At 49.2% G+C, this 25,970-nt stretch overlaps 26 non-coding genes and 3 pseudogenes across 26 annotated transcripts; 16 read left to right on the top strand and 13 right to left on the bottom strand.

Moving 5' to 3' along the window:
* The first annotated feature begins 468 nt into the window (after positions 1 to 468).
* On the top strand, positions 469 to 632 carry LOC134982938 (U1 spliceosomal RNA). Its single transcript, XR_010191564.1, has one exon. It is a non-coding gene; the product is annotated as a U1 spliceosomal RNA (small nuclear RNA).
* Positions 633 to 9,986: 9,354 nt separating this feature from the next.
* LOC134982859 (U1 spliceosomal RNA) lies at positions 9,987 to 10,150 on the top strand. Its single transcript, XR_010191511.1, has one exon. It is a non-coding gene; the product is annotated as a U1 spliceosomal RNA (small nuclear RNA).
* A 152-nt stretch (positions 10,151 to 10,302) lies between these two features.
* LOC134982293 (U1 spliceosomal RNA) lies at positions 10,303 to 10,438 on the top strand (annotated as a pseudogene).
* A 698-nt stretch (positions 10,439 to 11,136) lies between these two features.
* On the top strand, positions 11,137 to 11,300 carry LOC134982583 (U1 spliceosomal RNA). The gene has a single exon (XR_010191266.1). It is a non-coding gene; the product is annotated as a U1 spliceosomal RNA (small nuclear RNA).
* Positions 11,301 to 11,452: 152 nt separating this feature from the next.
* LOC134982837 (U1 spliceosomal RNA) lies at positions 11,453 to 11,615 on the top strand. The gene has a single exon (XR_010191498.1). It is a non-coding gene; the product is annotated as a U1 spliceosomal RNA (small nuclear RNA).
* A 674-nt stretch (positions 11,616 to 12,289) lies between these two features.
* On the top strand, positions 12,290 to 12,453 carry LOC134982301 (U1 spliceosomal RNA). The gene has a single exon (XR_010191027.1). It is a non-coding gene; the product is annotated as a U1 spliceosomal RNA (small nuclear RNA).
* Positions 12,454 to 12,605: 152 nt separating this feature from the next.
* LOC134982811 (U1 spliceosomal RNA) lies at positions 12,606 to 12,768 on the top strand. Its single transcript, XR_010191474.1, has one exon. It is a non-coding gene; the product is annotated as a U1 spliceosomal RNA (small nuclear RNA).
* Positions 12,769 to 13,442: 674 nt separating this feature from the next.
* On the top strand, positions 13,443 to 13,606 carry LOC134982700 (U1 spliceosomal RNA). Its single transcript, XR_010191373.1, has one exon. It is a non-coding gene; the product is annotated as a U1 spliceosomal RNA (small nuclear RNA).
* Positions 13,607 to 13,758: 152 nt separating this feature from the next.
* On the top strand, positions 13,759 to 13,921 carry LOC134982810 (U1 spliceosomal RNA). Its single transcript, XR_010191473.1, has one exon. It is a non-coding gene; the product is annotated as a U1 spliceosomal RNA (small nuclear RNA).
* A 674-nt stretch (positions 13,922 to 14,595) lies between these two features.
* On the top strand, positions 14,596 to 14,759 carry LOC134982697 (U1 spliceosomal RNA). The gene has a single exon (XR_010191371.1). It is a non-coding gene; the product is annotated as a U1 spliceosomal RNA (small nuclear RNA).
* Positions 14,760 to 14,911: 152 nt separating this feature from the next.
* On the top strand, positions 14,912 to 15,074 carry LOC134982768 (U1 spliceosomal RNA). The gene has a single exon (XR_010191434.1). It is a non-coding gene; the product is annotated as a U1 spliceosomal RNA (small nuclear RNA).
* A 674-nt stretch (positions 15,075 to 15,748) lies between these two features.
* Positions 15,749 to 15,912, top strand: LOC134982560 (U1 spliceosomal RNA). Its single transcript, XR_010191245.1, has one exon. It is a non-coding gene; the product is annotated as a U1 spliceosomal RNA (small nuclear RNA).
* A 152-nt stretch (positions 15,913 to 16,064) lies between these two features.
* On the top strand, positions 16,065 to 16,227 carry LOC134982824 (U1 spliceosomal RNA). Its single transcript, XR_010191486.1, has one exon. It is a non-coding gene; the product is annotated as a U1 spliceosomal RNA (small nuclear RNA).
* Positions 16,228 to 16,771: 544 nt separating this feature from the next.
* Positions 16,772 to 16,935, top strand: LOC134982696 (U1 spliceosomal RNA). The gene has a single exon (XR_010191370.1). It is a non-coding gene; the product is annotated as a U1 spliceosomal RNA (small nuclear RNA).
* Positions 16,936 to 17,087: 152 nt separating this feature from the next.
* On the top strand, positions 17,088 to 17,239 carry LOC134982918 (U1 spliceosomal RNA; annotated as a pseudogene).
* An 839-nt stretch (positions 17,240 to 18,078) lies between these two features.
* Positions 18,079 to 18,241, bottom strand: LOC134982767 (U1 spliceosomal RNA). The gene has a single exon (XR_010191433.1). It is a non-coding gene; the product is annotated as a U1 spliceosomal RNA (small nuclear RNA).
* Positions 18,242 to 18,709: 468 nt separating this feature from the next.
* On the top strand, positions 18,710 to 18,872 carry LOC134982766 (U1 spliceosomal RNA). The gene has a single exon (XR_010191432.1). It is a non-coding gene; the product is annotated as a U1 spliceosomal RNA (small nuclear RNA).
* An 849-nt stretch (positions 18,873 to 19,721) lies between these two features.
* Positions 19,722 to 19,863, bottom strand: LOC134982950 (U1 spliceosomal RNA; annotated as a pseudogene).
* Positions 19,864 to 20,015: 152 nt separating this feature from the next.
* LOC134982288 (U1 spliceosomal RNA) lies at positions 20,016 to 20,179 on the bottom strand. Its single transcript, XR_010191018.1, has one exon. It is a non-coding gene; the product is annotated as a U1 spliceosomal RNA (small nuclear RNA).
* Positions 20,180 to 20,853: 674 nt separating this feature from the next.
* On the bottom strand, positions 20,854 to 21,016 carry LOC134982823 (U1 spliceosomal RNA). The gene has a single exon (XR_010191485.1). It is a non-coding gene; the product is annotated as a U1 spliceosomal RNA (small nuclear RNA).
* A 152-nt stretch (positions 21,017 to 21,168) lies between these two features.
* On the bottom strand, positions 21,169 to 21,332 carry LOC134982542 (U1 spliceosomal RNA). The gene has a single exon (XR_010191229.1). It is a non-coding gene; the product is annotated as a U1 spliceosomal RNA (small nuclear RNA).
* Positions 21,333 to 22,006: 674 nt separating this feature from the next.
* LOC134982983 (U1 spliceosomal RNA) lies at positions 22,007 to 22,169 on the bottom strand. Its single transcript, XR_010191588.1, has one exon. It is a non-coding gene; the product is annotated as a U1 spliceosomal RNA (small nuclear RNA).
* A 152-nt stretch (positions 22,170 to 22,321) lies between these two features.
* Positions 22,322 to 22,485, bottom strand: LOC134982669 (U1 spliceosomal RNA). The gene has a single exon (XR_010191343.1). It is a non-coding gene; the product is annotated as a U1 spliceosomal RNA (small nuclear RNA).
* A 674-nt stretch (positions 22,486 to 23,159) lies between these two features.
* LOC134982896 (U1 spliceosomal RNA) lies at positions 23,160 to 23,322 on the bottom strand. Its single transcript, XR_010191526.1, has one exon. It is a non-coding gene; the product is annotated as a U1 spliceosomal RNA (small nuclear RNA).
* Positions 23,323 to 23,474: 152 nt separating this feature from the next.
* On the bottom strand, positions 23,475 to 23,638 carry LOC134982276 (U1 spliceosomal RNA). Its single transcript, XR_010191007.1, has one exon. It is a non-coding gene; the product is annotated as a U1 spliceosomal RNA (small nuclear RNA).
* A 674-nt stretch (positions 23,639 to 24,312) lies between these two features.
* LOC134982821 (U1 spliceosomal RNA) lies at positions 24,313 to 24,475 on the bottom strand. The gene has a single exon (XR_010191483.1). It is a non-coding gene; the product is annotated as a U1 spliceosomal RNA (small nuclear RNA).
* Positions 24,476 to 24,627: 152 nt separating this feature from the next.
* On the bottom strand, positions 24,628 to 24,791 carry LOC134982541 (U1 spliceosomal RNA). Its single transcript, XR_010191228.1, has one exon. It is a non-coding gene; the product is annotated as a U1 spliceosomal RNA (small nuclear RNA).
* A 674-nt stretch (positions 24,792 to 25,465) lies between these two features.
* Positions 25,466 to 25,628, bottom strand: LOC134982981 (U1 spliceosomal RNA). The gene has a single exon (XR_010191586.1). It is a non-coding gene; the product is annotated as a U1 spliceosomal RNA (small nuclear RNA).
* A 152-nt stretch (positions 25,629 to 25,780) lies between these two features.
* On the bottom strand, positions 25,781 to 25,944 carry LOC134982668 (U1 spliceosomal RNA). The gene has a single exon (XR_010191342.1). It is a non-coding gene; the product is annotated as a U1 spliceosomal RNA (small nuclear RNA).
* Between the last annotated feature and the right edge of the window lie 26 nt (positions 25,945 to 25,970).

Below are 25,970 nucleotides of genomic sequence, written 5' to 3'. Positions count from 1 at the left end.
GTTACAGTGCCCAGCTGCTGCAAGAAATCAGCTTGAATGCTTCAGGGGCTGGGGCATAGCCAACATGAGCCCCACACCGAAGGAGGGTGGAGGTGTTTAATGCGAACTAGGGGTCATCCAAGCGCCGCAAAAGGCCGCCATGCCCTGCACACCCCTTTTTTATTTTCATATGCAGACGAGGGTTGAAGCCAACTTTGACCCACTGCTTGGATGACATCACCATATGCAAATCCGTCTGCTGCAGGCCTTCCCCCAGGAATGCTTGCATTAGTAGTTGCATTTGGTTTGTTGTTTGGGGGTGCTTCAGTATTAGGCAGCCTTCTGCCCTCCCATGTTCATCTGAAAATATGTGTTCTCCCTGCAGTTGTTGTCCCCAGATGAGAGTTCCCTTGTGCTGCCTCAGTTGAATCTCCTTTTCTTGACAGAGATGTGCCTGAGCAGCGGCCCTCCCCAGCCCTATCCCAAATCATACTTATTTTGCATAGGAGATACCATGGTCATGAAGATTGTTCTCCCAGGGTGAGGTTCATTCATTGCACTCTGGGTATGCTGACCCCTGTGATTTCCCCAAATGTGGGAAACTCGACTGCATTATTTGTGGTAGTGGGGGACTGTGTTTGTGCTTTCCTCTGGTCAGCTCTGGTAAAAGTCAGATTTCTTTGTCTCAGATCTTCCTCTAGCCTTGTTCTTCTTTCGAGAGTTCCCTTGTGCTGCCTCAGTTGGATCTCCTTCACTTGACAGGGGGTGCCCGAGCAGCAATCCTCCACAGCTCTAGCCCAACTCCTACTTACCTGCCAGGTGAGATACTATGATCTTCACTGTTAGGGCAATCAGGATGTGGAATTCCCTGCCAGGGAAGGTGGTAATGGCGGACTCTGTAATTGGATTTAAAAAAGGAATGGATACATTTCTGAATGAAAAAGCTATCCAAGGTTATAATACTTAAAATATCAACATGGTTAATCCGGGGGTAACATGAGTTATAGTAGCTAACTAGTCATAAAACATTATTCAGCAAGTATGTAGAATCATCACAACTTAAAACAGGTTGAACACGATGGGCAATTTGCCTCTATTCAACCTCAAAAACTATGTTACTATATGTTACTATATTACTATGTTACTGTAGTATACAGAACACCACAATGTAATGAGCAGTGATAGTGAGCACTGATGAGGATACTAGAACTGACACTGAGCAGCAAGATGCAGCACTGGAATATTAGTAATGTACTGTAGTATGCTGAGCACCACAATGCAGCACAAGACAATGAGCAGTGATACTGAGCACTGATGAGGATACTACTGAGAACTGACACTGAGCAGGAGAGACACACTACTAGTATTACTGAGCAGCAATAAGTAACCACTGATACTGAGCACTGATATTGAGATTTCCACTGAGAGAACATAGCCACGTCCTCTCCGCTCTCTCTTCAATGCACGAGTAAAAATGGCGGCAACGCGCAGCTCTTTATATGGAATCCGAATCTCGCGAGAATCCGACAGCGGGATGATGACATTTTCCCTTGTTCAGGTTTTCCGAGTCAGGCGGGAACAACCGAGCCTGCCTCGGACCAGTGTAAACCACGTGGAGTTCGTCGGGAATTCGGTTCTCGGAGAACCGAACCCGCTCCTCTATATATACTATATTACTATGTTACTGTAGTATACAGAACACCACAATGCAATGAGCAGTGATAGTGAGCACTGATGAGGATACTAGAACTGACACTGAGCAGCAAGATGCAGCACTGGACTATTAGTAATGTACTGTAGTATGCTGAGCACCACAATGCAGCACAAGACAATGAGCAGTGATACTGAGCACTGATGAGGATACTACTGAGAACTGACACTGAGCAGGAGAGACACACTACTAGTATTACTGAGCAGCAATAAGTAACCACTGATACTGAGCACTGATATTGAGATTTCCACTGAGAGAACATAGCCACGTCCTCTCCGCTCTCTCTTCAATGCACGAGTAAAAATGGCAGCAACGCGCAGCTCTTTATATGGAATCCGAATCTCACGAGAATCTGACAGCGGGATGATGACATTTTCCCTTGTTCAGGTTTTCCAAGTCAGGCGGGAACAACCGAGCCTGCCTCGGACCAGTGTAAACCACGTGGAGTTCGTGGGGAATTCGGTTCTCGGAGAACCGAACCCGCTCCTCTCTACCTTATACCCATCAATTTTTTTTATTTTCAATCTAAGCCCCTGCAGTTTTCTGTAAGCATCTGCTTCGCTATGATGATCAACAAGTCACAAGGGCAAACACTCAGGGCTTGAGGCGTAGATCTTAGGACCAGCTGCTACAAGCATGGCAGAGGTGTCACTATCACTGGTGACACCCAGAGAGGTGGCGAGGGAGATTGTAATGCAGTGCGCGCAGATAAACAGCGCAATGGTAAAAAGGAGGCATGGTTTCATAGGTAGGGGCGTGGCCTGGTGGCCTGAATCTACATTTTGTTGCTCCGGGTGTCCCGGGGGTTGGGGGCTGCACCCGGGGACTAGTGTGTGAGCGGTGCTGGCTCCTGCACAGTGACAGGGCATGGCCACCCAGCATGACGCCTCCCTTCTTGACCATGCTGTAATTGCAGTCGCACTGCAGTTCAGCGTGATCATAAAAAATGGTGTAGGCTCCTGCTGGTGCAGACTGTAGAGAAAAGCTGCTGTGACCACTAGAGGTGAGCGGGTTCGGTTTCTATGAATCCGAACCCGCACGAACTTCATGTTTTTTTCACGGGTCCGAGCAGACTCGGATCCTCCCGCCTTGCTCGGTTAACCCGAGCGCGCCCGAACGTCATCATGACGCTGTCGGATTCTCGCGAGACTCGGATTCTATATAAGGAGCCGCGCGTCGCCGCCATTTTCACACGTGCATTGAGATTGATAGGGAGAGGACGTGGCTGGCGTCCTCTCCATTTAGATTAGGGTTGAGAGAGAGAGAGATTGACCTGAGGCTGTGATACTGTAGAAGAGAGTGCAGAGTTTAGTGACTGACGACCACAGTGACCACCAGACAGTGCAGTTGTTTGTTTTATTTAATATATCCGTTCTCTGCCTGAAAAAAACGATACACACAGTGACTCAGTCACATACCATATCTGTGTGCACTGCTCAGCCCAGTGTGCTGCATCAATGTATATATATATCTGACTGTGCTCAGCTCACACAGCTTATAATTGTGGGGGAGACTGGGGAGCACTGCAGTGCCAGTTATAGGTTATAGCAGGAGCCAGGAGTACATAATATTATATTAAAATTAAACAGTGCACACTTTTGCTGCAGGAGTGCCACTGCCAGTGTGACTAGTGACCAGTGACCTGACCACCAGTATATATAATATTAGTAGTATACTATCTCTTTATCAACCAGTCTATATTAGCAGCAGACACAGTACAGTGCGGTAGTTCACGGCTGTGGCTACCTCTGTGTCGGCACTCGGCAGCCCGTCCATAATTGTATATACCACCTAACCGTGGTTTTTTTTTCTTTCTTTATACATACATACTAGTTACGAGTATACTATCTCTTTATCAACCAGTCTATATTAGCAGCAGACACAGTACAGTGCGGTAGTTCACGGCTGTGGCTACCTCTGTGTCGGCACTCGGCAGCCCGTCCATAATTGTATATACCACCTAACCGTGGTTTTTTTTTCTTTCTTTATACATACATACTAGTTACGAGTATACTATCTCTTTATCAACCAGTCTATATATTAGCAGCAGACACAGTACAGTGCGGTAGTTCACGGCTGTGGCTACCTCTGTGTCGGCACTCGGCAGCCCGTCCATAATTGTATATACCACCTAACCGTGGTTTTTTTTTCTTTCTTTATACATACATACTAGTTACGAGTATACTATCTCTTTATCAACCAGTCTATATATTAGCAGCAGACACAGTACAGTGCGGTAGTTCACGGCTGTGGCTACCTCTGTGTCGGCACTCGGCAGCCCGTCCATAATTGTATATACCACCTAACCGTGGTTTTTTTTTCTTTCTTTATAGTCATACTAGTTACGAGTATACTATCTCTTTATCAACCAGTCTATATTAGCAGCAGACACAGTACAGTGCGGTAGTTCACGGCTGTGGCTACCTCTGTGTCGGCACTCGGCAGCCCGTCCATAATTGTATATACCACCTAACCGTGGTTTTTTTTCTTTCTTTATACATACATACTAGTTACGAGTATACTATCTCTTTATCAACCAGTCTATATTAGCAGCAGACACAGTACAGTGCGGTAGTTCACGGCTGTGGCTACCTCTGTGTCGGCACTCGGCAGCCCGTCCATAATTGTATATACCACCTAACCGTGGTTTTTTTTTCTTTCTTTATACATACATACTAGTTACGAGTATACTATCTCTTTATCAATCAGTCTATATATTAGCAGCAGACACAGTACAGTGCGGTAGTTCACGGCTGTGGCTACCTCTGTGTCGGCACTCGGCAGCCCGTCCATAATTGTATACTAGTATCCAATCCATCCATCTCCATTGTTTACCTGAGGTGCCTTTTAGTTGTGCCTATTAAAATATGGAGAACAAAAATGTTGAGGTTCCAAAATTAGGGAAAGATCAAGATCCACTTCCACCTCGTGCTGAAGCTGCTGCCACTAGTCATGGCCGAGACGATGAAATGCCAGCAACGTCGTCTGCCAAGGCCGATGCCCAATGTCATAGTACAGAGCATGTCAAATCCAAAACACCAAATATCAGTAAAAAAAGGACTCCAAAACCTAAAATAAAATTGTCGGAGGAGAAGCGTAAACTTGCCAATATGCCATTTACCACACGGAGTGGCAAGGAACGGCTGAGGCCCTGGCCTATGTTCATGGCTAGTGGTTCAGCTTCACATGAGGATGGAAGCACTCAGCCTCTCGCTAGAAAAATGAAAAGACTAAAGCTGGCAAAAGCAGTAGCACCGTAAAGAACTGTGCGTTCTTCGAAATCCCAAATCCACAAGGAGAGTCCGACTCCAATTGTGTCGGTTGCGATGCCTGACCTTCCCAACACTGGACGTGAAGAGCATGCGCCTTCCACCATTTGCACGCCCCCTGCAAGTGATGGAAGGAGCACCCGCAGTCCAGTTCCTGATAGTCAGATTGAAGATGTCAGTGTTGAAGTACACCAGGATGAGGAGGATATGGGTGTTGCTGGCGCTGGGGAGGAAATTGACCAGGAGGATTCTGATGGTGAGGTGGTTTGTTTAAGTCAGGCACCCGGGGAGACACCTGTTGTCCGTGGTAGGAATATGGCCGTTGACATGCCTGGTGAAAATACCAAAAAAATCAGCTCTTCGGTGTGAAAGTATTTCACCAGAAATGCGGACAACAGGTGTCAAGCCGTGTGTTCCCTTTGTCAAGCTGTAATAAGTAGGGGTAAGGACGTTAACCACCTCGGAACATCCTCCCTTATACGTCACCTGCAGCGCATTCATAATAAGTCAGTGACAAGTTCAAAAACTTTGGGTGACAGCGGAAGCAGTCCACTGACCAGTAAATCCCTTCCTCTTGTAACCAAGCTCACGCAAACCACCCCACCAACTCCCTCAGTGTCAATTTCCTCCTTCCCCAGGAATGCCAATAGTCCTGCAGGCAATGTCACTGGCAATTCTGACGAGTCCTCTCCTGCCTGGGATTCCTCCGATGCATCCTTGCGTGTAACGCCTACTGCTGCTGGCGCTGCTGTTGTTGCTGCTGGGAGTCGATGGTCATCCCAGAAGGGAAGTCGTAAGCACACTTTTACTACTTCCACCAAGCAATTGACTGTCCAACAGTCCTTTGCGAGGAAGATGAAATATCACAGCAGTCATCCTGTTGCAAAGCGGATAACTGAGGCCTTGACAACTATGTTGGTTTTAGACGTGCGTCCGGTATCCGCCGTTAGTTCACAGGGAACTAGACAATTTCTTGAGGTAGTGTGCCCCCGTTACCAAATACCATCTAGGTTCCACTTCTCTATGCAGGCGATACCGAGAATGTACACGGACATCAGAAAAAGACTAACCAGTGTCCTAAAAAATGCAGTTGTACCCAATGTCCACTTAACCACGGACATGTGGACAAGTGGAGCAGGGCAGGGTCAGGACTATATGACTGTGACAGCCCACTGGGTAGATGTATGGACTCCCGCCGCAAGAACAGCAGCGGCGGCACCAGTAGCAGCATCTCGCAAACGCCAACTCTTTCCTAGGCAGGCTACGCTTTGTATCACCGGTTTCCAGAATACGCACACAGCTGAAAACCTCTTACGGCAACTGAGGAAGATCATCGCGGAATGGCTTACCCCAATTGGACTCTCCTGTGGATTTGTGGCATCGGACAACGCCAGCAATATTGTGTGTGCATTAAATCTGGGCCAATTCCAGCACGTCCCATGTTTTGCACATACCTTGAATTTGGTGGTGCAGAATTTTTTAAAAAACGACAGGGGCGTGCAAGAGATGCTGTCGGTGGCCAGAAGAATTGCGGGACACTTTCGGCGTACAGGCACCACGTACAGAAAACAGGAGCACCACCAAAAACTACTGAACCTGCCCTGCCATCATCTGAAGCAAGAAGTGGTAACGAGGTGGAATTCAACCCTGTATATGCTTCAGAGGTTGGAGGAGCAGCAAAAGGCCATTCAAGCCTATACAATTGAGCACGATATAGGAGGTGGGATGCACCTGTCTCAAGCGCAGTGGAGAATGATTTCAACGTTGTGCAAGGTTCTGATGCCCTTTGAACTTGCCACACGTGAAGTCAGTTCAGACACTGCCAGCCTGAGTCAGGTCATTCCCCTCATCAGGCTTTTGCAGAAGAAGCTGGAGACATTGAAGGAGGAGCTAACACGGAGCGATTCCGCTAGGCATGTGGGACTTGTGGATGGAGCCCTTAATTCGCTTAGCAAGGATTCACGGGTGGTCAATCTGTTGAAATCAGAGCACTTCATTTTGGCCACCGTGCTCGATCCTAGATTTAAAGCCTACCTTGGATCTCTCTTTCCGGCAGACACAAGTCTGCTGGGGTTCAAACACCTGCTGGTGAGTAAATTGTCAAGTCAAGCGGAACGCGACCTGTCAACAACATCTCCTCCTTCACATTCTCCCGCAACTGGGGGTGCGAGGAAAAGGCTCAGAATTCCGAGCCCACCCGCTGGCGGTGATGCAGGGCAGTCTGGAGTGACTGCTGATGCTGACATCTGGTCCGGACTGAAGGACCTGACAACGATTACGGACATGTCGTCTACTGTCACTGCATATGATTCTCTCCCCATTGAAAGAATGGTGGAGGATTATATGAGTGACCGCATCCAAGTAGGCACGTCACACAGTCCGTACTTATACTGGCAGGAAAAAGAGGCAATTTGGAGGCCCTTGCACAAACTGGCTTTATTCTACCTAAGTTGCCCTCCCACAAGTGTGTACTCCGAAAGAGTGTTTAGTGCCGCCGCTCACCTTGTCAGCAATCGGCGTACGAGGTTACATCCAGAAAATGTGGAGAAGATGATGTTCATTAAAATGAATTATAATCAATTCCTCCGTGGAGACATTGACCAGCAGCAATTGCCTCCACAAAGTACACAGGGAGCTGAGATGGTGGATTCCAGTGGGGACAAATTGATAATCTGTGAGGAGGGGGATGTACACGGTGATATATCGGAGGATGATGATGAGGTGGACATCTTGCCTCTGTAGAGCCAGTTTGTGCAAGGAGAGATTAATTGCTTCTTTTTTGGTGGGGGTCCAAACCAACCCGTCATATCAGTCACAGTCGTGTGGCAGACCCTGTCACTGAAATGATGGGTTGGTTAAAGTGTGCATGTCCTGTTTATACAACATAAGGGTGGGTGGGAGGGCCCAAGGACAATTCCATCTTGCACCTCTTTTTTCTTTTCTTTTTCTTTGCGTCATGTGCTGTTTGGGGAGGGTTTTTTGGAAGGGACATCCTGCGTGACACTGCAGTGCCACTCCTAGATGGGCCCGGTGTTTGTGTCGGCCACTAGGGTCGCTTATCTTACTCACACAGCTACCTCATTGCGCCTCTTTTTTTCTTTGCGTCATGTGCTGTTTGGGGAGGGTTTTTTGGAAGGGACATCCTGCGTGACACTGCAGTGACACTCCTAGATGGGCCCGGTGTTTGTGTCGGCCACTAGGGTCGCTTATCTTACTCACACAGCTACCTCATTGCGCCTCTTTTTTTCTTTGCGTCATGTGCTGTTTGGGGAGGGTTTTTTGGAAGGGACATCCTGCGTGACACTGCAGTGCCACTCCTAGATGGGCCCGGTGTTTGTGTCGGCCACTAGGGTCGCTAATCTTACTCACACAGCTACCTCATTGCGCCTCTTTTTTTCTTTGCGTCATGTGCTGTTTGGGGAGGGTTTTTTGGAAGGGCCATCCTGCGTGACACTGCAGTGCCACTCCTAGATGGGCCCGGTGTTTGTGTCGGCCACTAGGGTCGCTTTTCTTACTCACACAGCGACCTCGGTGCAAATTTTAGGACTAAAAATAATATTGTGAGGTGTGAGGTATTCAGAATAGACTGAAAATGAGTGGAAATTATGGTTTTTGAGGTTAATAATACTTTGGGATCAAAATGACCGCCAAATTCTATGATTTAAGCTGTTTTTTAGGTTTTTTGGAAAAAAACACCCGAATCCAAAACACACCCGAATCCGACAAAAAAAATTCGGTGAGGTTTTGCCAAAACGCGGTCGAACCCAAAACACGGCCGCGGAACCGAACCCAAAACCAAAACACAAAACCCGAAAAATTTCCGGCGCTCATCTCTAGTGACCACGCCCCCTGTGTCTCCTCCGTTGCAGACCCCATTTTGAAGCCTTGCCCCCGGACTAAGAGAAAAGAATGCCCTTGCGCACTATCCTGACTTCTCCTCCCGTCTGCTTAATTTGTGCCTTCCAACGCACAATGCGAACAACAGGTGGTGCTGCAGGGCCCACACCCTTTTACTTGCCTTACAGAACAGCTCTGGAGCTGTTACAGTGCCCAGCTGCTGCAAGAAATCAGCTTGAATGCATCAGGGGATGGGGCATGGCCAACATGAGCCCCACACCAAAGGAGGGTGGGGGTGTTTAATGCGAACTAGGGGTCATCCAAGCACTGCAAAAGGCCGCCATGCCCTGCATGCCCCTTTTCTCTTTTCATATGCAGATGAGGGTTCCAGTCAACTTTGGCCCACTGCTTGGATAACATCACCGTATGCAAATCCGTCTGCTGCAGACCTTCCCCCAGGAGTGCTTGTACTAGTTGTTGCATATGGACCCTCATTCCGAGTCGTTCGCTCTGTAAATTTCATCGCATCGCAGTGAAATTCTGCTTAGTACGCATGCGCAATATTCGCACTGCGACTGCGCCAAGTAATTTTACAATGAAGAAAGTATTTTTACTCACGGCTTTTTCTTCGCTCCGGCGATCGTAATGTGATTGACAGGAAATGGGTGTTACTGGGCGGAAACAGGCCGTTTTATGGGCGTGTGGGAAAAAACGCTACAGTTTCCGGAAAAAACGCAGGAGTGGCCGGAGAAACGGGGGAGTGTCTGGGCGAACTCTGGGAGTGTTTGTGACGTCAAACCAGGAACGACAAGCACTGAACTGATCGCAGATGCCGAGTAAGTCTGAAGCTACTCTGAAACTGCTAAGTAGTTTGTAATCGCAATATTGCAAATACATCGGTCGCAATTTTAAGAAGCTAAGATTCACTCCCAGTAGGCGGCGGCTTAGCGTGTGTAACTCTGCTAAAATCGCCTTGCGAGCGATCAACTCGGAATGAGGGCCATGGTTTGATATTTGATGGTGCTTCAGTATTAGGCAGCCTTCCGCCCTCCCATGTTCATCTGAAAAGATGTGGTCTCCCTGCAGTTGTTGTCCCCAGATGAGAGTTCCCTTGTGCTGCCTCAGTTGAATCTCCTTTACTTGACAGAGATGTGCCTGAGCAGCGGCCCTCACCAGCCCTATCCCAAATCATACTTATTTTGCATAGGAGATACCATGGTCATGAAGATTGTTCTCCCAGGGTGAGGTTCATTCATTGCATTCTGGGTATGCTGACCCCTGTGATTTTCCCAAATGTGGGAAACTCGACTGCATTATTTGTGGTAGTGGGGGACTGTGTTTGTGCTTTCCTCTGGTCAGCTCTGGTAAAAGTCAGATTTCTTTGTCTCAGATCTTCCTCTAGCCTTGTTCTTCCTTCGAGAGTTCCCTGGTGCTGCATCAGTTGGATCTCCTTCACTTCACAGGGGGGAACCCGAGCAGCGACCCTCCCCAGCTCTAGCCCAACTCCTACTTACCTGCCAGGTGAGATACTATGATCATGAAGGTGCTTCTCCCAGGGCAAGGCTCAACCATTGCACTCTGGGTGTGCTGCTCCTGCGATTTCCCCAAATGTGGGAAACTTGACTCCATAATTTGTGTTTCCCCTCGTCGGCTCTCGTATAATTCAGATCTCTTTGTCTCAGGTCTCTCTCCAGCCTAGTTTGCTGTCTGTTTCCACTTCTCTTTTCTTGAGCCGCTCCCTTCTATGCCCTTGCGCACTATCCTGACTTCTCCCGTCTGCTTACTTCGTGCCTTCCAACGCACAATGCGAACTACAGGTAGTGCTGCAGGGCCCACACCCTTTTACTTGCCTTACAGAGTAGCTCTGGAGCAGTTACAGTGCCCAGCTGCTGCAAGAAATCAGCTTGAATGCTTCAGGGGCTGGGGCATAGCCAACATGAGCCCCACACCGAAGGAGGGAGGAGGTGTGTAATGCAAACTAGGGGTCATCCAAGCGCTGCAAAAGGCCGCCATGCCCTGCACGCCCCTTTTCTCTTTTCATATGCAGACGAGGGTTGAAGCCAACTTTGACCCACTGCTTGGATGACATCACCATATGCAAATCCATCTGCTGCAGGCCTTCCCCCAGGAATGCTTGCACTAGTTGTTGCATTTGGTTTGTTGTTTGGGGGTGCTTCAGTATTAGGCAGCCTTCTGCCCTCACATGTTCATCTGAAAATATGTGTTCTCCCTGCAGTTGTTGTCCCAAGATGAGAGTTCCCTTGTGCTGCCTCAGTTGAATCTCCTTTACTTGACAGAGATGTGCCTGAGCAGCGGCCCTCCCCAGCCCTATCCCAAATCATACTTATTTTGCATAGGCGATACCATGGTCATGAAGATTGTTCTCCCAGGGTGAGGTTCATTCATTGCATTCTGGGTATGCTGACCCCTGTGATTTCCCCAAATGTGGGAAACTCGACTGCATTATTTGTGGTAGTGGGGGACTGTGTTTGTGCTTTCCTCTGGCCAGCTCTGGAAAAAGTCAGATTTCTTTGTCTCAGATCTTCCTCTAGCCTTGTTCTTCTTTCGAGAGTTCCCTTGTGCTGCCTCAGTTGGATCTCTTTCACTTGACAGGGGGGTGCCCGAACAGCGACCCTCCCCAGCTCTAGCCCAACTCCTACTTACCTGCCAGGTGAGATACTATGATCATGAAGGTGCTTCTCCCAGGGCAAGGCTCACCCATTGCACTCTGGGTGTGCTGCCCCTGCGATTTCCCCAAATGTGGGAAACTTGACTGCATAATTTGTGTTTCCCTTGGTCGGCTCTCGTATAATTCAGATCTCTTTGTCTCAGGTCTCTCTCCAGCCTAGTTTGCTGTCTGTTTCCACTTCTCTTTTCTTCAGCCGCTCCCTTCTATACCCTTGTGCACTATCCTGACTTCTCCTCCCGTCTGCTTACTTTGTGCCTTCCAATGCACAATGCAAACTACAGGTAGTGCTGCAGGGCCCACACCCTTTTACTTGCCTTACAGAGCAGCTCTGGAGCTGTTACAGTGCCCAGCTGCTGCAAGAAATCAGCTTGAATGCTTCAGGGGATGGGGCATGGCCAACATGAGCCCCACACCAAAGGAGGGTGGAGGTGTTTAATGCGAACTAGGGGTAATCCAAGCACCGCAAAAGGCCGCCATGCCCTGCACGCCCCTTTTCTCTTTTCATATGCAGATGAGGGTTGAAGCCAACTTTGACCCACTGCTTGGATGACATCACCGTATGCAAATCCGTCTTCTGCAGAACTTTCCCCAGGAATGCTTGCACTAGTTGTTGCATTTGGTTTGTTGTTTGGGGGTGCTTCAGTATTAGGCAGCCTTCTGCCCTCCCATGTTCATCTGAAAATATGTGTTCTCCCTGCAGTTGTTGTCCCCAGATGAGAGTTCCCTTGTGCTGCCTCCGTTAAATCTCCTTTACTTGACAGAGATGTGCATGAGCAGCGGCCCTCCCCAGCCCTATTCCAAATCATACTTATTTTGCATAGGAGATACCATGGTCATGAAGATTTTTCTCCCAGGGTGAGGTTCATTCATTGCATTTTGGGTATGCTGACCCCTGTGATTTCCCCAAATGTGGGAAACTCAACTGCATTATTTGTGGTAGTGGGGGACTGTGTTTGTGCTTTCCTCTGGTCAGCTCTGGTAAAAGTCAGATTTCTTTGTCTCAGATTTTCCTCTAGCCTTGTTCTTCTTTCGAGAGTTCCCTTGTGCTGCCTTAGTTGGATCTCCTTCACTTTACAGGGGGGTACCCGAGCAGCGACCCTCCCCAGCTCTAGCCCAACTCCTACTTACCTGCCAGGTGAGATACTATGATCATGAAGGTGCTTCTCCCAGGGCAAGGCTCACCCATTGCACTCTGGGTGTGCTGCTCCTGCGATTTCCCCAAATGTGGGAAACTTGACTGTATAATTTGTGTTTCCCCTGGTCGGCTCTCGTATAATTCAGATCTCTTTGTCTCAGGTCTCTCTCCAGCCTAGTTTGCTGTCTGTTTCCACTTCTCTTTTCTTGAGCCGCTCCCTTCTATGCCCTTGCGCACTATCCTGACTTCTCCTCCTGTCTGCTTACTTTGTGCCTTCCAACGCACAATGCGAACTACAGGTAGTGCTGCAGGGCCCACACCCTTTTACTTGCCTTACAGAGCAGCTCTGGAGCTGTTACAGTGCCCAGCTGCTGCAAGAAATCAGCTTGAATGCTTCAGGGGCTGGGGCATAGCCAACATGAGCCCCACACCAAAGGAGGGTGGAGGTGTTTAATGCAAACTAGGGGTCAGCCAAGCGCCGCAAAAGGCCACCATGCCCTGCACGCCCCTTTTCTCTTTTCATATGCAGACGAGGGTTGAAGCCAACTTTGACCCACTGCTTGGATGACATCACCATATGCAAATCCATCTGCGGCAGGCCTTCCCCCAGGAATGCTTGCACTAGTTGTTGCATTTGGTTTGTTGTTTGGGGGTGCTTCAGTATTAGGCAGTCTTCTGCCCTCCCATGTTCATCTGAAAATATATGTTCTCCCTGCAGTTGTTGTCCCAAGATGAGAGTTCCCTTGTGCTGCCTCAGTTGAATCTCCTTTACTTGACAGAGATGTGCCTGAGCAGCGGCCCTCCCCAGCCCTATTCCAAATCATACTTATTTTGCATAGGAGATACCATGGTCATGAAGATTTTTCTCCCAGGGTGAGGTTCATTCATTGCATTTTGGGTATGCTGACCCCTGTGATTTCCCCAAATGTGGGAAACTTGACTGCATTATTTGTGGTAGTGGGAGACTGTGTTTGTGCTTTCCTCTGGTCAGCTCTGGTAAAAGTCAGATTTCTTTGTCTCAGATCTTCCTCTAGCCTTGTTCTTCTTTCGAGAGTTCCCTGGTGCTGCCTCAGTTGGATCTCCTTCACTTCACAGGGGGGAACCCGAGCAGCGACCCTCCCCAGCTCTAGCCCAACTCCTACTTACCTGCCAGGTGAGATACTATGATCATGAAGGTGCTTCTCCCAGGGCAAGGCTCACCCATTGCACTCTGGGTGTGCTGCTCCTGCGATTTCCCCAAATGTGGGAAACTTGACTGTATAATTTGTGTTTCCCCTGGTCGGCTCTCGTATAATTCAGATCTCTTTGTCTCAGGTCTCTCTCCAGCCTAGTTTGCTGTCTGTTTCCACTTCTCTTTTCTTGAGCCGCTCCCTTCTATGCCCTTGCGCACTATCCTGACTTCTCCTCCTGTCTGCTTACTTTGTGCCTTCCAACGCACAATGCGAACTACAGGTAGTGCTGCAGGGCCCACACCCTTTTACTTGCCTTACAGAGCAGCTCTGGAGCTGTTACAGTGCCCAGCTGCTGCAAGAAATCAGCTTGAATGCTTCAGGGGCTGGGGCATAGCCAACATGAGCCCCACACCAAAGGAGGGTGGAGGTGTTTAATGCAAACTAGGGGTCAGCCAAGCGCCGCAAAAGGCCACCATGCCCTGCACGCCCCTTTTCTCTTTTCATATGCAGACGAGGGTTGAAGCCAACTTTGACCCACTGCTTGGATGACATCACCATATGCAAATCCATCTGCGGCAGGCCTTCCCCCAGGAATGCTTGCACTAGTTGTTGCATTTGGTTTGTTGTTTGGGGGTGCTTCAGTATTAGGCAGTCTTCTGCCCTCCCATGTTCATCTGAAAATATATGTTCTCCCTGCAGTTGTTGTCCCAAGATGAGAGTTCCCTTGTGCTGCCTCAGTTGAATCTCCTTTACTTGACAGAGATGTGCCTGAGCAGCGGCCCTCCCCAGCCCTATTCCAAATCATACTTATTTTGCATAGGAGATACCATGGTCATGAAGATTTTTCTCCCAGGGTGAGGTTCATTCATTGCATTTTGGGTATGCTGACCCCTGTGATTTCCCCAAATGTGGGAAACTTGACTGCATTATTTGTGGTAGTGGGAGACTGTGTTTGTGCTTTCCTCTGGTCAGCTCTGGTAAAAGTCAGATTTCTTTGTCTCAGATCTTCCTCTAGCCTTGTTCTTCTTTCGAGAGTTCCCTGGTGCTGCCTCAGTTGGATCTCCTTCACTTCACAGGGGGGAACCCGAGCAGCGACCCTCCCCAGCTCTAGCCCAACTCCTACTTACCTGCCAGGTGAGATACTATGATCATGAAGGTGCTTCTCCCAGGGCAAGGCTCACCCATTGCACTCTGGGTGTGCTGCCCCTGCGATTTCCCCAAATGTGGGAAACTTGACTGCATAATTTGTGTTTCCCCTGGTCGGCTCTCGTATAATTCAGATCTCTTTGTCTCAGGTCTCTCTCCAGCCTAGTTTGCTGTCTGTTTCCACTTCTCTTTTCTTCAGCCGCTCCCTTCTATACCCTTGTGCACTATCCTGACTTCTCCTCCCGTCTGCTTACTTTGTGCCTTCCAATGCACAATGCAAACTACAGGTAGTGCTGCAGGGCCCACACCCTTTTACTTGCCTTACAGAGCAGCTCTGGAGCTGTTACAGTGCCCAGCTGCTGCAAGAAATCTGCTTGAATGCTTCAGGGGATGGGGCATGGCCAACATGAGCCCCACACCAAAGGAGGGTGGAGGTGTTTAATGCGAACTAGGGGTCATCCAAGCACCGTAAAAGGCCGCCATGCCCTGCACGCCCCTTTTCTCTTTTCATATGCAGATGAGGGTTGAAGCCAACTTTGACCCACTGCTTGGATGACATCACCGTATGCAAATCCGTCTTCTGCAGAACTTCCCCCAGGAATGCTTGCACTAGTTGTTGCATTTGGTTTGTTGTTTGGGGGTGCTTCAGTATTAGGCAGCCTTCTGCCCTCCCATGTTCATCTGAAAATATGTGTTCTCCCTGCAGTTGTTGTCCCCAGATGAGAGTTCCCTTGTGCTGCCTCAGTTGAATCTCCTTTACTTGACAGAGATGTGCATGAGCAGCGGCCCTCCCCAGCCCTATTCCAAATCATACTTATTTTGCATAGGAGATACCATGGTCATGAAGATTGTTCTCCCAGAGTGAGGTTCATTCATTGCATTTTGGGTATGCTGACCCCTGTGATTTCCCCAAATGTGGGAAACTCAACTGCATTATTTGTGGTAGTGGGGGACTGTGTTTGTGCTTTCCTCTGGTCAGCTCTGGTAAAAGTCAGATTTCTTTGTCTCAGATTTTCCTCTTGCCTTGTTCTTCTTTCGAGAGTTCCCTTGTGCTGCCTCAGTTGGATCTCCTTCACTTTACAGGGGGGTACCCGAGCAGCGACCCTCCCCAGCTCTAGCCCAACTCCTACTTACCTGCCAGGTGAGATACTATGATCATGAAGGTGCTTCTCCCAGGGCAAGGCTCACCCATTGCACTCTGGGTGTGCTGCTCCTGCGATTTCCCCAAATGTGGGAAACTTGACTGCATAATTTGTGTTTCCCCTGGTCGGCTCTCGTATAATTCAGATCTCTTTGTCTCAGGTCTCTCTCCAGCCTAGTTTGCTGTCTGTTTCCACTTCTCTTTTCTTGAGCCGCTCCCTTCTATGCCCTTGCGCACTATCCTGACTTCTCCTCCTGTCTGCTTACTTTGTGCCTTCCAACGCACAATGCGAACTACACACCAAAGGAGGGTGGACGTGTTTAATGCAAACTAGGGGTCAGCCAAGCGCCGCAAAAGGCCACCATGCCCTGCACGCCCCTTTTCTCTTTTCATATGCAGACGAGGGTTGAAGCCAACTTTGACCCACTGCTTGGATGACATCACCATATGCAAATCCATCTGCGGCAGGCCTTCCCCCAGGAATGCTTGCACTAGTTGTTGCATTTGGTTTGTTGTTTGGGGGTGCTTCAGTATTAGGCAGCCTTCTGCCCTCCCATGTTCATCTGAAAATATATGTTCTCCCTGCAGTTGTTGTCCCCAGATGAGAGTTCCCTTTTGCTGCCTCAGTTGAATCTCCTTTACTTGACAGAGATGTGCATGAGCAGCGGCCCTCCCCAGCCCTATTCCAAATCATACTTATTTTGCATAGGAGATACCATGGTCATGAAGATTTTTCTCCCAGGGTGAGGTTCATTCATTGCATTTTGGGTATGCTGACCCCTGTGATTTCCCCAAATGTGGGAAACTTGACTGCATTATTTGTGGTAGTGGGAGACTGTGTTTGTGCTTTCCTCTGGTCAGCTCTGGTAAAAGTCAGATTTCTTTGTCTCAGATTTTCCTTTAGCCTTGTTCTTGTTTCGAGAGTTCCCTTGTGCTGCCTCAGTTGGATCTCCTTCACTTTACAGGGGGGTACCCGAGCAGCGACCCTCCCCAGCTCTAGCCCAACTCCTACTTACCTGCCAGGTGAGATACTATGATCATGAAGGTGCTTCTCCCAGGGCAAGGCTCACCCATTGTACTCTGGGTGTGCTGCTCCTGCGATTTCCCCAAATGTGGGAAACTTGACTGCATAATTTGTGTTTCCCATGGTCGGCTCTCGTATAATTCAGATCTCTTTGTCTCAGGTCTCTCTCCAGCCTAGTTTGCTGTCTGTTTCCACTTCTCTTTTCTTTAAACGCTCCCTTCTATACCCTTGTGCACTATCCTGACTTCTCCTCCCGTCTGCTTACTTTGTGCCTTTGAATGCACAATGCAAACTACAGGTAGTGCTGCAGGGCCCACACCCTTTTACTTGCCTTACAGAGCAGCTCTGGAGCTGTTACAGTGCCCAGCTGCTGCAAGAAATCTGCTTGAATGCTTCAGGGGCTGGGGCATAGCCAACATGAGCCCCACACCGAAGGAGGGTGGAGGTGTTTAATGCAAACTAGGGGTCGGTCAAGCGCCGCAAAAGGCCACCATGCCCTGCACGCCCCTTTTCTGTTTTCATATGCAGACAAGGGTTGAAGCTAACTTTGACCCACTGCTTGGATGACATCACCATATGCAAATCCGTCTGCGGCAGGCCTTCCCCCAGGAATGCTTGCACTAGTTGTTGCATTTGGTTTGTTGTTTGGGTGTGCTTCAGTATTAGTCAGCCTTCTGCTCCACCCTCCTTTGGTGTGGGGCTCATGTTGGCCATGTCCCATCCCCTGAAGCATTCAAGCAGATTTCTTGCAGCAGCTGGGCACTGTAACAGCTCCAGAGCTGCTCTGTAAGGCAAGTAAAAGGGTGTGGGCCCTGCAGCACTACCTGTAGTTTGCATTGTGCATTGGAAGGCACAAAGTAAGCAGACGGGAGGAGAAGTCAGGATAGTGCACAAGGGTATAGAAGGGAGCGGCTGAAGAAAAGAGAAGTGGAAACAGACAGCAAACTAGGCTGGAGAGAGATCTGAGACAAAGAGATCTGAATTATACGAGAGCCGACCAGGGGAAACACAAATTATGCAGTCAAGTTTCCCACATTTGGGGAAATCGCAGGGGCAGCACACCCAGAGTGCAATGGGTGAGCCTTGCCCTGGGAGAAGCACCTTCATGATCATAGTATCTCACCTGGCAGGTAAGTAGTAGTTGGGCTAGAGCTGGGGAGGGTCGCTGCTCGGGCACCCCCCTGTTAAGTGAAGGAGATCCAACTGAGGCAGCACAAGGGAACTCTCAAAAGAAGAACAAGGCTAGAGGAAGATCTGAAACAAAGAAATCTGACTTTTACCAGAGCTGACCAGAAGAAAACACAAACACAGTCCCCCACTACCACAAATAAAGCAGTCGAGTTTCCCACATTTGGGGAAATCACAGGGGTCAGCATACCCAAAATGCAATGAATGAACCTCACCTCAACTGCTTTATTTGTGGTAGTGGGGGACTGTGTTTGTGTTTTCTTCTGGTCAGCTCTGGTAAAAGTCAGATTTCTTTGTTTCAGATCTTCCTCTAGCCTTGTTCTTCTTTTGAGAGTTCCCTTGTGCTGCCTCAGTTGGATTTCCTTCACTTAACAGGGGGGTGCCCGACCAGCGACCCTCCCCAGCTCTAGCCCAACTCCTACTTACCTGCCAGGTGAGATACTATGATCATGAAGGTGCTTCTCCCAGGGCAAGGCTCACCCATTGCACTCTGGGTGTGCTGCCCCTGCGATTTCCCCAAATGTGGGAAACTTGACTGCATAATTTGTGTTTCCCCTGGTCGGCTCTCGTATAATTCAGATCTCTTTGTCTCAGATCTCTCTCCAGCCTAGTTTGCTGTCTGTTTCCACTTCTCTTTTCTTCAGCCGCTCCCTTCTATACCCTTGTGCACTATCCTGACTTCTCCTCCTGTCTGCTTACTTTGTGCCTTCCAATGCACAATGCAAACTACAGGTAGTGCTGCAGGGCCCACACCCTTTTACTTGCCTTACAGAGCAGCTCTTGAGCTCTTACAGTGCCCAGCTGCTGCAAGAAATCTGCTTGAAAGCTTCAGGGGATGGGGCATGGCCAACATGAGCCCCACACCAAAGCAGGGTGCAGCAGAAGGCTGCCTAATACTGAAGCACCCCCAAACAACAAACCAAATGCAACAACTAGTGCAAGCATTCCTGGGGGTAGGCCTGCCGCAGATGGATTTGCATATGGTGATGTCATCCAAGCAGTGGGTCAAAGTTGGCTTCAACCCTCGTCTGCATATGAAAACAGAAAAGGGGCGTGCAGGGCATGGTGGCCTTTTGCGGCGCTTGACTGACCCCTAGTTTGCATTAAACACCTCCACCCTCCTTCGGTGTGGGGCTGATGTTGGCTATGCCCCAGCCCCTGAAGCATTCAAGCTGATTTCTTGCAGCAGCTGGGCACTGTAACAGCTCCAGAGCTGCTCTGTAAGGCAAGTAAAAGGGTGTGGGCCCTGAAGCACTACCTGTAGTTTGCATTGTGCATTGGAAGGCACAAAGTAAGCAGACGGGAGGAGAAGTCAGGATAGTGCACAAGGGTATAGAAGGGAGCGGCTGAAGAAAAGAGAAGTGGAAACAGACAGCAAACTAGGCTGGAGAGAGACCTGAGACAAAGAGATCTCAATTATACGAGAGCCGACCAGGGGAAACACAAATTATGCAGTCAAGTTTCCCACATTTGGGGAAATCGCAGGAGCAGCACACCCAGAGTACAATGGGTGAGCCTTGCCCTGGGAGAAGCACCTTCATGATCATAGTATCTCACCTGGCAGGTAAGTAGGAGTTGGGCTAGAGCTGGGGAGGGTCGCTGCTCGGGTACCCCCCTGTAAAGTGAAGGAGATCCAACTAAGGCAGCACAAGGGAACTCTCGAAAGAAGAACAAGGCTAGAGGAAAATCTGAGACAAAGAAATCTGACTTTTACTAGAGCTGACCAGAGGAAAGCACAAACACAGTCCCCCACTACCACAAATAATGCAGTTGAGTTTCCCACATTTGGGGAAATCACAGGGGTCAGCATACCCAAAATGCAATGAATGAACCTCACCCTGGGAGAAAAATCTTCATGACCATGGTATCTCCTATGCAAAATAAGTATGATTTGGAATAGGGCTGGGGAGGGCCGCTGCTCATGCACATCTCTGTCAAGTAAAGGAGATTCAACTGAGGCAGCACAAGGGAACTCTCATCTGGGGACAACAACTGCAGGGAGAACATATATTTTCAGATGAACATGGGAGGGCAGAAGGCTGCCTAATACTGAAGCACCCCCAAACAACAAACCAAATGCAACAACTAGTGCAAGCATTCCTGGGGGAAGGCCTGCCGCAGATGGATTTGCATATGGTGATGTCATCCAAGCAGTGGGTCAAAGTTGGCTTCAACCCTCGTCTGCATATGAAAAGAGAAAAGGGGCGTGCAGGGCATGGTGGCCTTTTGCGGCGCTTGGCTGACCCCTAGTTTGCATTAAACACCTCCACCCTCCTTTGGTGTGGGGCTCATGTTGGCTATACCCCAGCCCCTGAAGCATTCAAGCTGATTTCTTGCAGCAGCTGGGCACTGTAACAGCTCCAGAGCTGCTCTGTAAGGCAAGTAAAAGGGTGTGGGCCCTGCAGCACTACCTGTAGTTCGCATTGTGCGTTGGAAGGCACAAAGTAAGCGGACAGGAGGAGAAGTCAGGATAGTGCGCAAGGGCATAGAAGGGAGCGGCTCAAGAAAAGAGAAGTGGAAACAGACAGCAAACTAGGCTGGAGAGAGACCTGAGACAAAGAGATCTGAATTATACGAGAGCCGACCAGGGGAAACACAAATTATGCAGTCAAGTTTCCCACATTTGGGGAAATCGCAGGAGCAGCACACCCAGAGTGCAATGGGTGAGCCTTGCCCTGGGAGAAGCACCTTCATGATCATAGTATCTCACCTGGCAGGTAAGTAGGAGTTGGGCTAGAGCTGGGGAGGATCGCTGCTCGGGTACCCCCCTGTAAACTGAAGGAGATCCAACTGAGGCAGCACAAGGGAACTCTCGAAAGAAGAACAAGGCTAGAGGAAAATCTGAGACAAAGAAATCTGACTTTTACCAGAGCTGACCAGAGGAAAGCACAAACACAGTCCCCCACTACCACAAATAATGCAGTCAAGTTTCCCACATTTGGGGAAATCACAGGGGTCAGCATACCCAAAATGCAATGAATGAACCTCACCCTGGGAGAACAATCTTCATGACCATGGTATCTCCTATGCAAAATAAGTATGATTTGGAATAGGGCTGGGGAGGGCCGCTGCTCATGCACATCTCTGTCAAGTAAAGGAGATTCAACTGAGGCAGCACAAGGGAACTCTCATCTGGGGACAACAACTGCAGGGAGAACACATATTTTCAGATGAACATGGGAGGGCAGAAGGCTGCCTAATACTGAAGCACCCCCAAACAACAAACCAAATGCAACAACTAGTGCAAGCATTCCTGGGGGAAGTTCTATAGAAGACGGATTTGCATACAGTGATGTCATCCAAGCAGTGGGTCAAAGTTGGCTTCAACCCTCATCTGCATATGAAAAGAGAAAAGGAGCGTGCAGGGCATGGCGGCCTTTTGCGGTGCTTGGATGACCCCTAGTTCGCATTAAACACCTCCACCCTCCTTTGGTGTGGGGCTCATGTTGGCCATGCCCCATCCCCTGAAGCATTCAAGCAGATTTCTTGCAGCAGCTGGGCACTGTAACATCTCCAGAGCTGCTCTGTAAGGCAAGTAAAAGGGTGTGGGCCCTGCAGCACTACCTGTAGTTTGCATTGTGCATTGGAAGGCACAAAGTAAGCAGACGGGAGGAGAAGTCAGGATAGTGCACAAGGGTATAGAAGGGAGCGGCTGAAGAAAAGAGAAGTGGAAACAGACAGCAAACTAGGTTGGAGAGAGACCTGAGACAAAGAGATCTGAATTATACGAGAGCCGACCAGGGGAAACACAAATTATGCAGTTAAGTTTCCCACATTTGGGGAAATCGCAGGGGCAGCACACCCAGAGTGCAATGGGTGAGCCTTGCCCTGGGAGAAGCACCTTCATGATCATAGTATCTCACCTGGCAGGTAAGTAGGAGTTGGGCTAGAGCTGGGGAGGGTCTCTGCTTGGGCACCCCCCTGTCAAGTGAAGGAGATCCAACTGAGGCAGCACAAGGGAACTCTCGAAAGAAGAACAAGGCTAGAGGAAGATCTGAAACAAAGAAATCTGACTTTTACCAGAGCTGACCAGAGGAACACACAAACACAGTCCCCCACTACCACAAATAAAGCAGTCGAGTTTCCCACATTTGGGGAAATCACAGGGGTCAGCATACCCAGAATGCAATGAATGAACCTCACCCTGGGAGAATAATCTTCATGACCATGGTATCTCCTATGCAAAATAAGTATGATTTGGGATAGAGCTGGGGAGGGCCGCTGCTCAGGCACATCTCTGTCAAGTTAAGGAGATTCAACTGAGGCAGCACAAGGTAACTCTCATCTGGGGACAACAACTGCAGGGAGAACACATATTTTCAGATGAACATGGGAGGGCAGAAGGCTGCCTAATACTGAAGCACCCCCAAACAACAAACCAAATGCAACAACTAGTGCAAGCATTCCTGGGGGAAGTTCTGCAGAAGACGGATTTGCATATGGTAATGTCATCCAAGCAGTGGGTCAAAGTTGGCTTCAACCCTCGTCTGCATATGAAAACAGAAAAGGGGCGTGCAGGGCATGGTGGCCTTTTGCGGCGCTTGTCTGACCCCTAGTTTGCATTAAACACCTCCACCCTCCTTCGGTGTGGGGCTCATGTTGGCTATGCCCCAGCCCCTGAAGCATTCAAGCTGATTTCTTGCAGCAGCTGGGCACTGTAACAGCTCCAGAGCTGCTCTGTAAGGCAAGTAAAAGGGTGTGGGCCCTGCAGCACTACCTGTAGTTTGCATTGTGCATTGGAAGGCACAAAGTAAGCAGACGGGAGGAGAAGTCAGGATAGTGCACAAGGGTATAGAAGGGAGCGGCTGAAGAAAAGAGAAGTGGAAACAGACAGCAAACTAGGCTGGAGAGAGACCTGAGACAAAGAGATCTGAATTATACGAGAGCCGACCAGGGGAAACACAAATTATGCAGTCAAGTTTCCCACATTTGGGGAAATCGCAGGAGCAGCACACCCAGAGTACAATGGGTGAGCCTTGCCCTGGGAGAAGCACCTTCATGATCATAGTATCTCACCTGGCAGGTAAGTAGGAGTTGGGCTAGAGCTGGGGAGGGTCGCTGCTCGGGTACCCCCCTGTAAAGTGAAGGAGATCCAACTAAGGCAGCACAAGGGAACTCTCGAAAGAAGAACAAGGCTAGAGGAAAATCTGAGACAAAGAAATCTGACTTTTACTAGAGCTGACCAGAGGAAAGCACAAACACAGTCCCCCACTACCACAAATAATGCAGTTGAGTTTCCCACATTTGGGGAAATCACAGGGGTCAGCATACCCAAAATGCAATGAATGAACCTCACCCTGGGAGAAAAATCTTCATGACCATGGTATCTCCTATGCAAAATAAGTATGATTTGGAATAGGGCTGGGGAGGGCCGCTGCTCATGCACATCTCTGTCAAGTAAAGGAGATTCAACTGAGGCAGCACAAGGGAACTCTCATCTGGGGACAACAACTGCAGGGAGAACATATATTTTCAGATGAACATGGGAGGGCAGAAGGCTGCCTAATACTGAAGCACCCCCAAACAACAAACCAAATGCAACAACTAGTGCAAGCATTCCTGGGGGAAGGCCTGCCGCAGATGGATTTGCATATGGTGATGTCATCCAAGCAGTGGGTCAAAGTTGGCTTCAACCCTCGTCTGCATATGAAAAGAGAAAAGGGGCGTGCAGGGCATGGTGGCCTTTTGCGGCGCTTGGCTGACCCCTAGTTTGCATTAAACACCTCCACCCTCCTTTGGTGTGGGGCTCATGTTGGCTATACCCCAGCCCCTGAAGCATTCAAGCTGATTTCTTGCAGCAGCTGGGCACTGTAACAGCTCCAGAGCTGCTCTGTAAGGCAAGTAAAAGGGTGTGGGCCCTGCAGCACTACCTGTAGTTCGCATTGTGCGTTGGAAGGCACAAAGTAAGCGGACAGGAGGAGAAGTCAGGATAGTGCGCAAGGGCATAGAAGGGAGCGGCTCAAGAAAAGAGAAGTGGAAACAGACAGCAAACTAGGCTGGAGAGAGACCTGAGACAAAGAGATCTGAATTATACGAGAGCCGACCAGGGGAAACACAAATTATGCAGTCAAGTTTCCCACATTTGGGGAAATCGCAGGAGCAGCACACCCAGAGTGCAATGGGTGAGCCTTGCCCTGGGAGAAGCACCTTCATGATCATAGTATCTCACCTGGCAGGTAAGTAGGAGTTGGGCTAGAGCTGGGGAGGATCGCTGCTCGGGTACCCCCCTGTAAACTGAAGGAGATCCAACTGAGGCAGCACAAGGGAACTCTCGAAAGAAGAACAAGGCTAGAGGAAAATCTGAGACAAAGAAATCTGACTTTTACCAGAGCTGACCAGAGGAAAGCACAAACACAGTCCCCCACTACCACAAATAATGCAGTCAAGTTTCCCACATTTGGGGAAATCACAGGGGTCAGCATACCCAAAATGCAATGAATGAACCTCACCCTGGGAGAACAATCTTCATGACCATGGTATCTCCTATGCAAAATAAGTATGATTTGGAATAGGGCTGGGGAGGGCCGCTGCTCATGCACATCTCTGTCAAGTAAAGGAGATTCAACTGAGGCAGCACAAGGGAACTCTCATCTGGGGACAACAACTGCAGGGAGAACACATATTTTCAGATGAACATGGGAGGGCAGAAGGCTGCCTAATACTGAAGCACCCCCAAACAACAAACCAAATGCAACAACTAGTGCAAGCATTCCTGGGGGAAGTTCTATAGAAGACGGATTTGCATACAGTGATGTCATCCAAGCAGTGGGTCAAAGTTGGCTTCAACCCTCATCTGCATATGAAAAGAGAAAAGGAGCGTGCAGGGCATGGCGGCCTTTTGCGGTGCTTGGATGACCCCTAGTTCGCATTAAACACCTCCACCCTCCTTTGGTGTGGGGCTCATGTTGGCCATGCCCCATCCCCTGAAGCATTCAAGCAGATTTCTTGCAGCAGCTGGGCACTGTAACATCTCCAGAGCTGCTCTGTAAGGCAAGTAAAAGGGTGTGGGCCCTGCAGCACTACCTGTAGTTTGCATTGTGCATTGGAAGGCACAAAGTAAGCAGACGGGAGGAGAAGTCAGGATAGTGCACAAGGGTATAGAAGGGAGCGGCTGAAGAAAAGAGAAGTGGAAACAGACAGCAAACTAGGTTGGAGAGAGACCTGAGACAAAGAGATCTGAATTATACGAGAGCCGACCAGGGGAAACACAAATTATGCAGTTAAGTTTCCCACATTTGGGGAAATCGCAGGGGCAGCACACCCAGAGTGCAATGGGTGAGCCTTGCCCTGGGAGAAGCACCTTCATGATCATAGTATCTCACCTGGCAGGTAAGTAGGAGTTGGGCTAGAGCTGGGGAGGGTCTCTGCTTGGGCACCCCCCTGTCAAGTGAAGGAGATCCAACTGAGGCAGCACAAGGGAACTCTCGAAAGAAGAACAAGGCTAGAGGAAGATCTGAAACAAAGAAATCTGACTTTTACCAGAGCTGACCAGAGGAACACACAAACACAGTCCCCCACTACCACAAATAAAGCAGTCGAGTTTCCCACATTTGGGGAAATCACAGGGGTCAGCATACCCAGAATGCAATGAATGAACCTCACCCTGGGAGAATAATCTTCATGACCATGGTATCTCCTATGCAAAATAAGTATGATTTGGGATAGAGCTGGGGAGGGCC

Source organism: Pseudophryne corroboree (genome assembly GCF_028390025.1).
Source record: "Pseudophryne corroboree isolate aPseCor3 chromosome 12 unlocalized genomic scaffold, aPseCor3.hap2 SUPER_12_unloc_1, whole genome shotgun sequence".
Classification (NCBI taxonomy): Eukaryota; Metazoa; Chordata; class Amphibia; order Anura; family Myobatrachidae; genus Pseudophryne; species Pseudophryne corroboree.
Note: the sequence above shows the minus strand (reverse complement) of the source record. Positions and strands in the feature narration are given on the sequence as shown.